At 34.7% G+C, this 12,630-nt stretch overlaps 1 pseudogene; it reads left to right on the top strand.

Moving 5' to 3' along the window:
* The first annotated feature begins 9,402 nt into the window (after positions 1 to 9,402).
* LOC143537099 (UPF0481 protein At3g47200 pseudogene) lies at positions 9,403 to 10,799 on the top strand (annotated as a pseudogene).
* The last annotated feature ends 1,831 nt before the right edge of the window (positions 10,800 to 12,630 follow it).

The following is a 12,630-nucleotide window of genomic DNA, read 5'->3' as shown; positions in this document are numbered from 1 at the left end:
GCAGCACTCGGATGATGATGTTTTAGTGACTGTTGATTCTGTTGATTCCTTAAATTCGTATTTTATATTCACTATTTTAACTGTTCTTTTGTTTTAGTAACTTTTGTCGTTTGAAGTGATCGATAAATAATTTGTGAATACTTGTCATTGCTACATATTAATTGGTTAAATTAATAATAATTTTGTTAAAGAAGCCCGGGTGATTTACAAGCCTTCACGATTGCATTTGCAAAGAATGTAATATTTTAGATTTATTGTCGCAATTATACAATTAGAAATTAAATGATTTATTTCGGAGAAGTTGGTGTTGCTGGTGGATGCGGCGGTAGTCGGTCACCAATGATGGTGGTGGTCACCAATGTTGGAGTGGTAGTCGGAGAAAGGGAGCGGTGGCTATGGTTGGGTTGGGTTGGGTTGGGTTGGGTTGAACGAGATGAAGGGTTTTAAGAGTTTTAATCGTATTTTTCTTATTTATTTTGTTTTATTTTCTATATAAGTTGGTCCAAAATTTAATTTATTTTGAAGTTGGGGATAGAAATACTTATATGCTCTCATGGGTCTTAATAAAATTGACCCTTACCTTCCATCAAAGAAATAAAAAATAGGATCGATCAGACCCCGATCGGTAAATGATCAACTTACCACCCTTCCTTTCGGAGGAATTCAAAAATACTATGATGGCTCCGTTGCTATATATATTTATTATATTATTTTGTCTGTGATTTGTCTGTCATTCAGCAATCCCAAAGTTGCTTTTTATTTGATCAAATAATAAATAAACTAAGGAAAAAAGAATTTTTTTTCGCTCCATAACATAAATAGAAATATTGTTAAGAGACCTCTGGTGTGAAAAAAGTTTGTGACGCTGAACTGGACTTCCAAAATAAGAAAATAGGAAATACGTTTTTATCATATTACTCTCTCGATACATAAGCTAAGAGGACTTAAACTGATTTTTTGGACATGTGTTAAGTTAAATGAGTAAAAGCGAGACACCGTTTTATTTAAACAACAGAGAGTGAAAGTAGAGGTGCAAACGAGCCGAGCTGCTCGCGAGCTACTCGAGATCGGCTCGTTAAAAAGCTCGATCGAGCCGAGCTTAATCGAGTCCGAGCCTGAGCTCGAGCCTTAAAAATAAGCTCTTTAATAAACGAGCTCGAGCCCGAGCTTCACTTATCGAGCTCGAGCCGCTCGCGAGCCTAAACGAGCCTGTTATTTATATAATTTTTTAAATATATATATAATAATTATTAATTAATATATGTAATGTTATGAAAAAATAAATAAAAATAACTAAATAAAATATATTATTTTATACATAAAATTATAATAAAAAAATATATAAAAATAACAATAACAATAATTATATAAAAAATAATTGATAAATAGTAAACGAGCCGAGCCCGAGCCGAGCTCGAGCTTCAAAATCTGCTCACGAGCCGAGCTCGAGCTTTGAAAATAGAGCTCGAAACAAGCCGAGCTTGAGCTGTGTATAAGTTAAACGAGCCTAGTTGAGCACGGGCTCGGCTCGTCTTCGTTTGCACCCCTAAGTGAAAGTAAACTTTGTAAAGGGTGCAATCCATAAATTCGTTGTGTTTGAATGACAAAAATTATAAATTAGTCTAAAAAACCCCTATGTTTGAGTTGCGTCCCTCTAATCTAATCCTGTTCTGTTAATCCACGAAGAACAAAAAGATGACAATGGAAGAACTTAAAACACGGATGAGCCGATGGAAGAACTTAAAACCTCATCTATCCGGGATGCTATCATAGATGTGTCAACAAAGTGCTTAAGTGCATCAACGATGCAGGAGCATCTAAACATTGATTTCCTATGTGAAATTGGATAAAGCTGCAACTCATCCTTGCAAATTTTGAACTTCAACAACAAAGGTTATTTAGAGGTGGACTTGTCGATACTATAATAATGATATTTGATAGACAACAGGCGGCCAACAGTGATGGGAAATTGAATATGTAGGGTGAAGATTTGGTACAAACATAGGGGAAGGAGAAGTGCTTGTGTGGGGGTGAATGAGCATGTTAATTAGAAATGATAACAATATTCTAGCTAGGGCCGTCCCAAGAGCTTAATTGTCTTTGTGGGTCTTATACGAATTATAAATATGGGACTCAAAATATATTAAAAAAATAAAAAAAACTCATATAATATATAAAATATATTCAAAGAAACTAAAAAATTATGGACCTCAAATCTCAATGGGCCTTACACAATTGCCTAGCTCGCACATGCTCCATGCCAGCCCTAATTCTAGCTTATGAGAACTAGATCATCTCGCCAATCTCTTTTATTTCCACAACTCATCTTTATAGTCATCACTATCGAAGACACCCCGAAGACACCCCAACCACAAAATTCCAAGTTGATCCCGTAGCTACAACATCCCTACACTACTACAAAACTAAGCATTTGCAACAGCCTATTCGGTCAGAAAACGGTTGCAACTACCCTGTTGCGACCGCTTTGCAACCGAAAGTTTAGTCGAAAAAACGCTGGTCGCAGTTGCTCTGTTGCGACCGTTTTGCGACCAGTTACATTTGCGACCGTTCTTCTGTTGCAAATCTTCCGACCAGTGCTGCGGTCGCACATCTTCCGACGGGTGCTGCGGTCGCACATCTTTTGACGGGTGCTGCGGTCGCAGATCTTCCGACCGGTGTTGCGGTCTCAGACCTTCCGACCGGTGCTGCGGTCGTAAATCTTCCGACCGGTGCTCGGTTTTTGCGATCAACCTGCACCTGCTCTCTTGAGGCGGATTTGCGACCATATTTCTGTCGCAATGCAGTAGAAATATTTTTTGCAAAAAAACTATTAAAATATCAAATCATAAAATTATAGATGCAAACAAACAAAACTGGAAATTTCTATAAAAGACGTTCAATAGAAAATGTTATTCGAGTTCTATAAACATATATAAAAATATGTTATTCTAGCAATACACGCTTTTTGGTAAAGAAAATCCGCATATGCTTTCTAGTTGATCCGCATATTCATGAATACAGCCCCCGAATTCGTGTCTTCAGTCTTCACATCTATTCCTCATGGCTTGCTCATCAGATAATTATTAACATTCTAGTTGATCCAAGTTCTAAGTTCTATCTCTAACGCCAATTAGTAAAATAATTTATCGATTATTCACCTGCACAGGCGCTCTTAGGCTTGATAGGCGGCCATCATATCCATGAGCTCTAAACCTGCACGTTGTGAGTATTGAAAAAGCAGAAAACGGTTAAATTCATGTAAAGATTCATAGGAAAGAGTAAAAAAAACTTCAAAATAGCATGGAAATCATCATTAATTCATATGTTCAAATATCACATAATCTTGACTGAGTTATGCAACTTAATCGTTCTTACCAATGCAGCAATGATACTCTCCTGGAAATATACCTTGAGAGCATGATGCCCGGCCTTAGTTCATACCTAACCACTATACAAAAGAATTAATTCATGTTACACCTTAATAATATACTACTCCCAAGTCAATAACAATTGGCTAACGAACTAAAACAGTTTTAAGATTTATTACACACTAAAGTTTCAATTAATTGCAATAACAACAGTATATATTAATGTTCTACTACAATATAGATATATATTACATAATATAGACTTGTCTAAATATGAAATGAGCCTACTTTTTATTAAGAGACATGATATTGTTAATTTACAATCACCATAAGATTATGCATAGAAAAAACATTTATATCACCTAATTATGTAGAGTAACAAATCTTACCTCATAGCATATCATACTGATACAATGACGGCTACAGCCAAAGTGTTTGTTAAGTTCTTGTATATATCTAATTTGACCAACATTCATTGTCATCGAAGTATAGAACCCATTCAACTGATACCCATGACAATAGCTAAGATAATTTATCACACAGCAGAAAATGTTATTGTAGAAAGTGGAAACTATTGAAGGCCCTTAATAGAATAAACTCATATGGGCTTATTCCTAAAAATTTGATACATTTTCATCCTTTTGTTTGACATATAGGATAATTCTACACTCGTTATTACCCTCTATTCAGATAATAAAAAAACAAGGTTGGCAATAATGACTAGGCTAGTGCGTTTTGCTTTACTTTGGGATTATAAAGACTATATTATTTTGATGATAATCTAATCTTCTGCATAAAATGAACGTGTTGCATTAAAATGCACTATGGACAACTTTTGACATGCTCAATCAGTTTCTATTTCAGCTATCTTTTTAGTTTAACCCATTAGATCTACCACAAACAAAATATAACTCAAACCAACCATTCATATGCAAGCGGGTGAGTTTGTGTCAGCCCAAAACATTTTAGAGAAAAAGAGAGAGAGAGGAACCTTTAGCAGCATCATATCCAAGATCCGAGTCATCATGCTCCAATGGTTTTTCAACAACAGAACATTCGACTCCAGCAGTAGAAGTGATCGTGTGCACTGGTTCAATGAATGGAAAAAACAGTTCAGCCTATATTTGAAGCCAAAACCCGAATAAACTCAACCGATACCGAACCAAATAAAAAAATATATATAATCGATACCGAAACTGAACTGAAACCAGAAAACAGAAACCAAGCCTAAACAACATTGAACTGAAACCAAAAGTCGAATAAAATCAAATCGAACAAAAGCAAAACGAAACGAAACTAAAAAAAAACCGATACTAAACCGAAACTAAAAATTGAATAAACTGAAACCGAACCGAGACAAAAAATCCAACTCCAAAAAACTAAACAAATTGAAACCGAGGTGAAACAAAACAAACAACCAAAAAAATTGGACCAAAAGGAAACCAAAAAAACCGAAATTAAAAACCGAAAAAACTTAAACCGAAACAAACCATAGGGTTGCTACCATAAAAATCATTTGCAAAGAACCATAAAAATAAAACTACCCCCTTCCATTCAAGTTTGATAAACCCTAAATCAATTTAAACTTAAACTTAAACACAGAGTAAGATGCTATTGCTTAAATAGATACCAAAAAATTTGCTATAGTGAAATCTTCAAAAATTGTTACACTAAAATGGCACATCAAAACCTTGAACAAAATTTGAGACTAAAGAACTCATCAGCAAATCAAAGAGGATGAACCCGATTAAGAGAGGAGACAATCGACTCTTCTCTTCTCGTCTTTCACATTTGAAGCTTCAATTGCAAATGTAACTAAACAAATTAGGAGCCATATTATAACTAAAAAAAACAAATCATAGCAGAAGTAACCCTTTTTGTTAGGTTGAAGAATGAAACTTAACTTCAAATTTTGAAAACAGTTAACAATCACTTAACACTTACAAATACAACATCAACTTCAAATGTAGAAAAAAGATTAAAAAAAATTAACAGGTTATAGAAAAATATTTGCACAAGAACAAGAAGTTAAACAAAATCAGCAAACATGTACCTGTAACACCAGATGTAGCTGAAAATTATCATCCCATGATTCTCCGTTATCCAGCCTTTTGATACTACTGCCAAGAAATGCTGCAGTAGATCACCTGATTTCGTTAAAAATGTAAACGTTTCAGAACTTCTCAAGGCAATAAATAGACACAGTTGCTAGATAAGAAATGCATTACCAAAGCCTAACAGATGCGCATCATGTAATACTCCTAGCTCATCCATCAATTTCCAATCACTTAACAGCTTTGATAGTATCTGACATCCAATATTATGTACCTGAAGCATTATTATTATTATTATTATTATTATTATTATTATTATTATAATACAACTATTAACACATGCCATGTATAAAATTGACTTTCAGTTGAACCATATTCGCGTGTCATGATAACTACAACAAAAACATAATTCAGATTCAACAATTACCGAATCACTACATTAGTCTCTAAAACCCTAGAATGTGTAAACGGTAGACGAACATCAAGGCATCCTATAGCTGTCGTAACCGGTTTTTGAGTTGAAAATCCCTACCTATGTAGCCGGTTCGGTTCGATTATTAACCGGATTGGTGTTAAAAAGCAAGAACCGCACATAAGCAAAGGGGTCAAAAACCGAAGTGCAAAAGCGTACCGATTGTCGTACGGGGGGAACAAGGTTTTTATATAACTTTTTTATATGTCTCATAAGTTTTTAGCATCCCATATTCCCATTCCATTCCCAATGTTTAGCTAAAAATAAGCTTTATATAGGATTTAGTATATAAATTACCTATATATACAACTTAAAAAGGCACGTTGTACAAAATTCTGAAGAAAAAAAATGAGCTGTGTACAAAAAACTAAAGCGGCCTCAGGTTCGCTTTTTTGCTTAAAAACAGACTTTTTGGCCTTTTGTCACCTTGTATAGGCAAACCGCAAAAGTGACAACACCATCCCTTTGCGTCACTTTGAGCTCTGGTGCGCTTAACGCGTGCTTTTTAAAACCAAGTTAGCCGGCTAACTGATAATATCTTACTGATGTTAACCTTATCAACATTAACCGTATTAGCCTATGTTCAGTTAACCAGTTTCTATGTGAAAATCCCTAACCGTCGGTTAGTAACCGGTTTCGGCGATTTGCACCTCTAGTACAAAGTACTTCACCAAATACGAATAATATTCTACTAAAATCACAATATCATCATCATCTACAAACCGTACAGAAAAATCTCCTGATAAAATTAGGTCAAAATTATCACGGAAAATTAAACACTACTAATGCAAATTCATCACTGATTTCAAGCTCAAATCGTACATCAATTGAATAATTATAGACCGGTAACAAATTATTATTACGATTATTCAAACCTTGAACGGCTTCCTGAGCCTGACACGCAATACGTGTTCCACGGCGACCTGATTTAGACCTCAGGCTCACCGATCCAAACCGTATGTTTGATTTCGACAAATTTACATTGTTCCAGCGGCCGGAGACGGAGGATGAGGTGATCGGAGGCAATGATGCCGCCAGAAAGCCGGAGGTACGGAGAACTGCGAGAGTTTCAAGCACACCAGCCATTAAAACGAATATGAAAATGGATTGGAGAGTGTGTTGTGTGTGTGGATGACCGATGGTTTTGGTTTCTATTATTCAATTAGATAATTGCCTAATTGAGTGGATGGATGGGTATCACGTGCTTTGCACGCTTTTGTCTTCTTCTTGGGCTGGATCATAGGTAAAAGTCACATGCTGTGCTTTATTTTTAAAATAAAAGTTAAAACTCCGACCGCTTAATAGCCGGTTGCAAAAACTCTGACCGCCTACTGGTTGCAAAAGAACTCCGACCGTGCCAGCGGTTGCAAAAACTCCGACCGCCTACCGGTTGCAAAAAAACCCCGACCGTTGAAAACTCTGACTGAAAATTAACTGTTGCAAAAACTCCGACCGAAAATTGGCGGTTGCAAAAACTCCAAAAGATAATTAACGGTTGCAAAAACTCCGACCGCTTAGCCAACGGTTGCAAAAAAACTCCGACCGCCTAGCCAACAGTTGTAAAAATTCCAACCGCTTAGCCACCGAAAATTAATGGTTGCAAAAACTCCGACCGCTTAGCCACCTTGTCAAGTAATTCACATTTTCGGTAGCAAATTTGCTAACCGTTTTTTTTTTCGGTAGCAAATTTTGGTAGCAATTGCTCAATTTTCTAGTAGTGCTAGCCATTACCATCGATCCACCGAGTCCACAATCTGGAATCGAAAAAATGGAAGAAATACACAATAGAAGGGTATATGAGCAGCCAACAAGGAGGTGTCGACGATGACGGTGTTGACTTTTGGTACTGAAGACAAGGTTTAGAGAAAAAAACAAAGAGAGGAGGGAGATAGTAGGGTCAATGGTAAGGCTTTTAAATGAGGCTCGGAAACACAACGTTAATTTATTTTTTTCTTCTTTTGTTTTAAAAGAAGAGTAGTGTATTCATATTATACCTCATTAACAATAAAAATAAACCACAATTAGTGAAATGACCAAATATGTTATAACTTTTCAAATAAAAAACCTTACTTGTATTTAATTAAACTAAAGGACATAACCTGTAATTTAGGGCAAACCGAATGGAAAAAAATCCATAATTTACAGTTTTACAAATTTACAAGCCAAATCAGAATCACTTACTATACAATGTAAATCCCATTTATGTCAAAATGAAAAACTTAAATTCATCATACACAAACCGACATAGGAATAAATTCCAGAGTATGTGATGGTACATGTCTATATCATACTATTTATGGCAGTTTATATATTTTGTGACATATAACTTTCTACTTTTTCGATTAAGACAAGCATCATATTTTACAAAAATTAAACCTGTGTTTTGTATTCTCAACAGCCGTACTGAACTCCCGGCTGTATAATTAGGGATGTGCTTGGTACTATATTGGTGTAATCCTGAACTTTTCGATCTTGGTTTTCTTAAAACCTTGGTACTGGTGCTTGTACCATAGGCCAAAATTTAGTAAATATCGGTACCGAACCATATCGATCCCGAAACCTCAAATGGTTGGTACTGGATCGATACCTAGTACCATTTGCTCTTCCCTACATACAACCATATGACTACAAAAACGAAATTGTGATAATTAATATTTATTTAGTTGTGTTTTAACTAGTTATATTAGAAAAATTTATAATGTTAATTAGCTAAAAAAACAGGTTGAAAAATTTGTGGTTTGAAAGGCTAAAGCTAGGATCATGAGTTACTTGAGATTGTTTTGCTAAAAGTTCAAATCGAGCTGATGAGCCTAAATGAGCTCGATCTCAAGTCCAAGCCTGAACTCAAGTCTTGCTTATCGAGTTCGAGTAGGCTCGCAATCCAACACCCGGCTATTATTTATATAACTTTTTTATGTATATTTTGTTATATAGAAAATAATGAAAAAAAGTAAAGAATTCTGAGACGTCATCCGAGCTTAAGATATTAACAATTATTTAAGATTTGTGCTAACAAGTTAAACGAGATGGGCTCGAGTACCTTGCCCGAACTCTTTTACACCCCTGGATAAAACCCTCATCAAATCATCGGCTATGAAAAAGTTAGATAGTTACAATTTATTTAACACAAATGTACAAAATTTAGACGGTGTAAGAATCTTTTGAGTCAGTAAATGTATTGTAAAAAGGTTATATTTTAATAAATCTAAGGCAATGTCTAGGCAAACTGCTGAATTTGATAATAATAATAATAATAATAATAATAATAATAATAATAATAATAATAATAATAATAATAATGATGTATTTTACTAATTCAAAGGACCCACACGCATAAGCAGTATCTTTTAATATTGGTTTGTCCTCCCAGTAAGGAAACAGCACAGAAGAAACCATGAAACCCCCCAGACTTTTTTGACCTATTCAATCCACTTGAGTTCTTCATATCCCCAATCCAGTTGCTGGATTTATTCACTTCCAATCACCAAACCAAGAATCCAATTCAAACATGAATCATCAAAGCCATGTAATCACAATATTAGATCAAGAAGTGGAAAACATGACTGCCCAAATGAAAGAACCACCAAAACTACTTAACAAGTCAGCTGGCAAGAGTTCTTGTTGCATATTTAGACTCCCTCAAAGTCTAGTTGAAATCAACAAAGAAGCCTATCAACCTCGAATTGTGTCCATCGGTCCGTATCACTATGGATACAAGAACCTTGAGATGATTCAAGAACATAAATGGAGGTTCCTCAATGATATGATCACAAGAACCGGTAAGCCACTTGGTTTATTCATGAAACTTATAGTGTCAATGGAGGATAAAATTCGAGAATGCTACCGGAGTCTATCGATTGTTTTGCGACTAATGATCTAGCTAAAATGATGGTGCTTGATGGTGTTTTCTTGATTGAATTGTTTAGAAAAGTTGGTAAGTTGGTTTCCACTCAACAAGATGATCCCATCTTTAAGTTGAGTTGGATTTCTCCATTTTTGATGAGAGATCTTTTGAGGATAGAGAATCAAATCCCGTTTTTTGTTCTAAAAAGATTGTTTGAAGAATCGAAAACCAGGGACCGAACGCTTCAATCTTTAATCCTAGAGTTTTTCAATTACATGGTCGATAGGAAACCCGAAGTATTGAAGAAGTGTGAGAATCTTGATGGAAAACATTTACTTGATTTTTTCCGCAAGAGTTTCATACATACTAAGAAAATTAACCCGAAAGCTTCGAATAATAATGATAAAACGCTTAAACTCATCCGGCCTGCGACCAAGCTTGTTAACGTTGGGGTCAAGTTCAAGGCGAATTATCAAGCCGATAGCTTCTTGGATATTGAGTTCCAAAACAGGTTGCTTTTAATCCCTCAAATCAACATGGATGATTTCCATAGTTCATTTTTTATGAACTGTATGGCTTTCGAGCAATGTTATTCTAGTTGCACAAAAGACATTACAACATATGTTGTATTCATGGGATGTCTAATGAGTACCTCAACCGACGTAGGTTTGCTTTCGCATAATAAGATCATTGAGAATTATTTTGGTACAGATAAAGAGATTGCCAAATTCTTCAAAAATGTTGGGAAAGATGTGGCCTTTGATATCAAGACTCATTACTTAAAAGACTTGTTTGTAGAGTTAAACGAGTATTGTAAGAATGGGTGGCATGTAGGCTGGGCCGGGTTTAAGCATACCTATTTTGAGAGCCCATGGGCTGCTATATCCGCACTTGCGGCGTTTATGCTGCTTTCTCTTGCAGCTCTTCAGACAATTTACACGGTTTTTTTCATATTATCATTAAGCACGACTGAGATAAGCAGTTCAAGGGGTTCGGCGGTGGTATACGTTGTTGCAGCAACACTTCGGCATGGTTATTTAGGTCGTTTTCTTATTAGATAGCCCATCTTGTAAGTAGACTGTTTAGTTTGTTTAACTTCTGATTGATTTGTTGTATGCGATTGTATTTGTAAATACTTTCATTGCTACATATATAAACTGGTTATTTGCTCAGTCTAGCATGATTTCATATGGTAAATAAACGAATGCAGTTTCATTGTACCATATATTCTTTTTATAAGTTAAGATATAAAAACAATTAAACTCGCATATATTTTCAAATTGTTTATTACGATTTATCAAAATATTTTTAAAACAAAATCAGAATGGTAATCTTCAAAATTTTGGAGGTTAAAAGTTGGTTCTCGTATAAGAAAGATGACATTTTATATACTTGATTTTAAAACATGGTGAATCATGAATGGCAAGTCAAAAGTCAAAACACAGTCTATATCTATATCTATACCCTCTAATAAAAAGTTACAAGTTTTGTCATTTATCACTCCCACATTAAACCTCCCAATTTTTAACAAATTTATAATAGTAAAATAATATTTACCATTCTTAAAATTTATGATTCAAAATTTGTTAATTTAATATATACTTCCTATTTTTTTTTTCAAATATTCGATATTTATAATAATCTTTTACTTTAAAACTGTTTAAAAGACTATTGTATAATGACTATGTGTTAATAGTGTTTAATAGGTTTATTGTTTCATATATATTGATTATTTACTAAATATTGTATTTTCAAGAACTACCCGTGTAATAGACGGGTCTCAAACCAGTTTCATAATATTAAGATTCGCTTTGAATATTTAATCATATTTTCAAAAAGTTTATAGTCAAGTTGTTGCAGCTTGTAATAAATTAGATTTAATCTGAGAGATCAAATTAATCTTCTACATATTCAACAATCTTGGAGTATTTGTCATACAAAAGCTAAGTAAATAGACAAAATTATAACTAATAAGTGTTAAACCTTAGACAAGTGAATCAAGAACACAAATACGATATTACATAAAACGTTTATGCGACTTTTTTCATTAATAAGAAAACAAGAACAAAATATTTTCTACCACTCTAAAAATAAACCTTTTGATGGGTTTATATAACACCCACAATTCTAATCCTACTCAAACTAGGAAACATATTCATACTAGACTTCTACTTTATCTAATAATAAATAAAAGATAACTATGACACCAAGTTATTCAACTTGGTCCATGAACTTTTGATCTCCACCAAACCGTCCCTTGAGATCTTCCGTACCACCCTTATATTTTTTGTATTAACTATTCGGGTCCTTCAAGTTGGTATTGCACCAAGTTTTACACTCCCTCTCAATACCAACTACCATTGTTCCTCCAAGATCCTTCACACCCTGTATCACTCGCACCTCTTTGAGCTTGATTCTTGGATTTGACTTTTTCAATCTACCATCAGGTTTCTTTTTCCTGTTGACAACTAAGCTAGTTTCAAGATTACCACTTTTTAGAACTGCATCACCCGGTTTCAGACAGGAAACAACTTTTGCTTTCTCAACTTCATGACCAACTATCATGGTACTCAAAGCAATTCTTCCATCTTCACTTGATGCATGCTCCCTCTCGAACTTAACTCCTTTATTCGATTGTTCCTTCGGATCGCCCGAACTATGCATGAACATCATGCAAACTCCAACATCAACTTTGTTGGTTTGCGGATTTTCAACATTTTCTATTCCACCATGACAACCCGTAACATGAGACGGAACTATTTCCTCGTGCTCTTCATTCAACACGGTTTCTTTCTCGTCTTCTTCGGTTACTGTCACGATTACGTCTTGATCAACCATACTTTCTTCCTCAACTACAATTTCCTCATCATCTAAATTCAAAATAACAATAGA

This window comes from Bidens hawaiensis, unplaced genomic scaffold (genome assembly GCF_021521415.1).
Source record: "Bidens hawaiensis isolate Kalapana, Puna unplaced genomic scaffold, B.hawaiensis_p1.1 tig00011081_1, whole genome shotgun sequence".
Classification (NCBI taxonomy): Eukaryota; Viridiplantae; Streptophyta; class Magnoliopsida; order Asterales; family Asteraceae; genus Bidens; species Bidens hawaiensis.
This window is presented reverse-complemented; position numbering and strand designations above follow the sequence as displayed.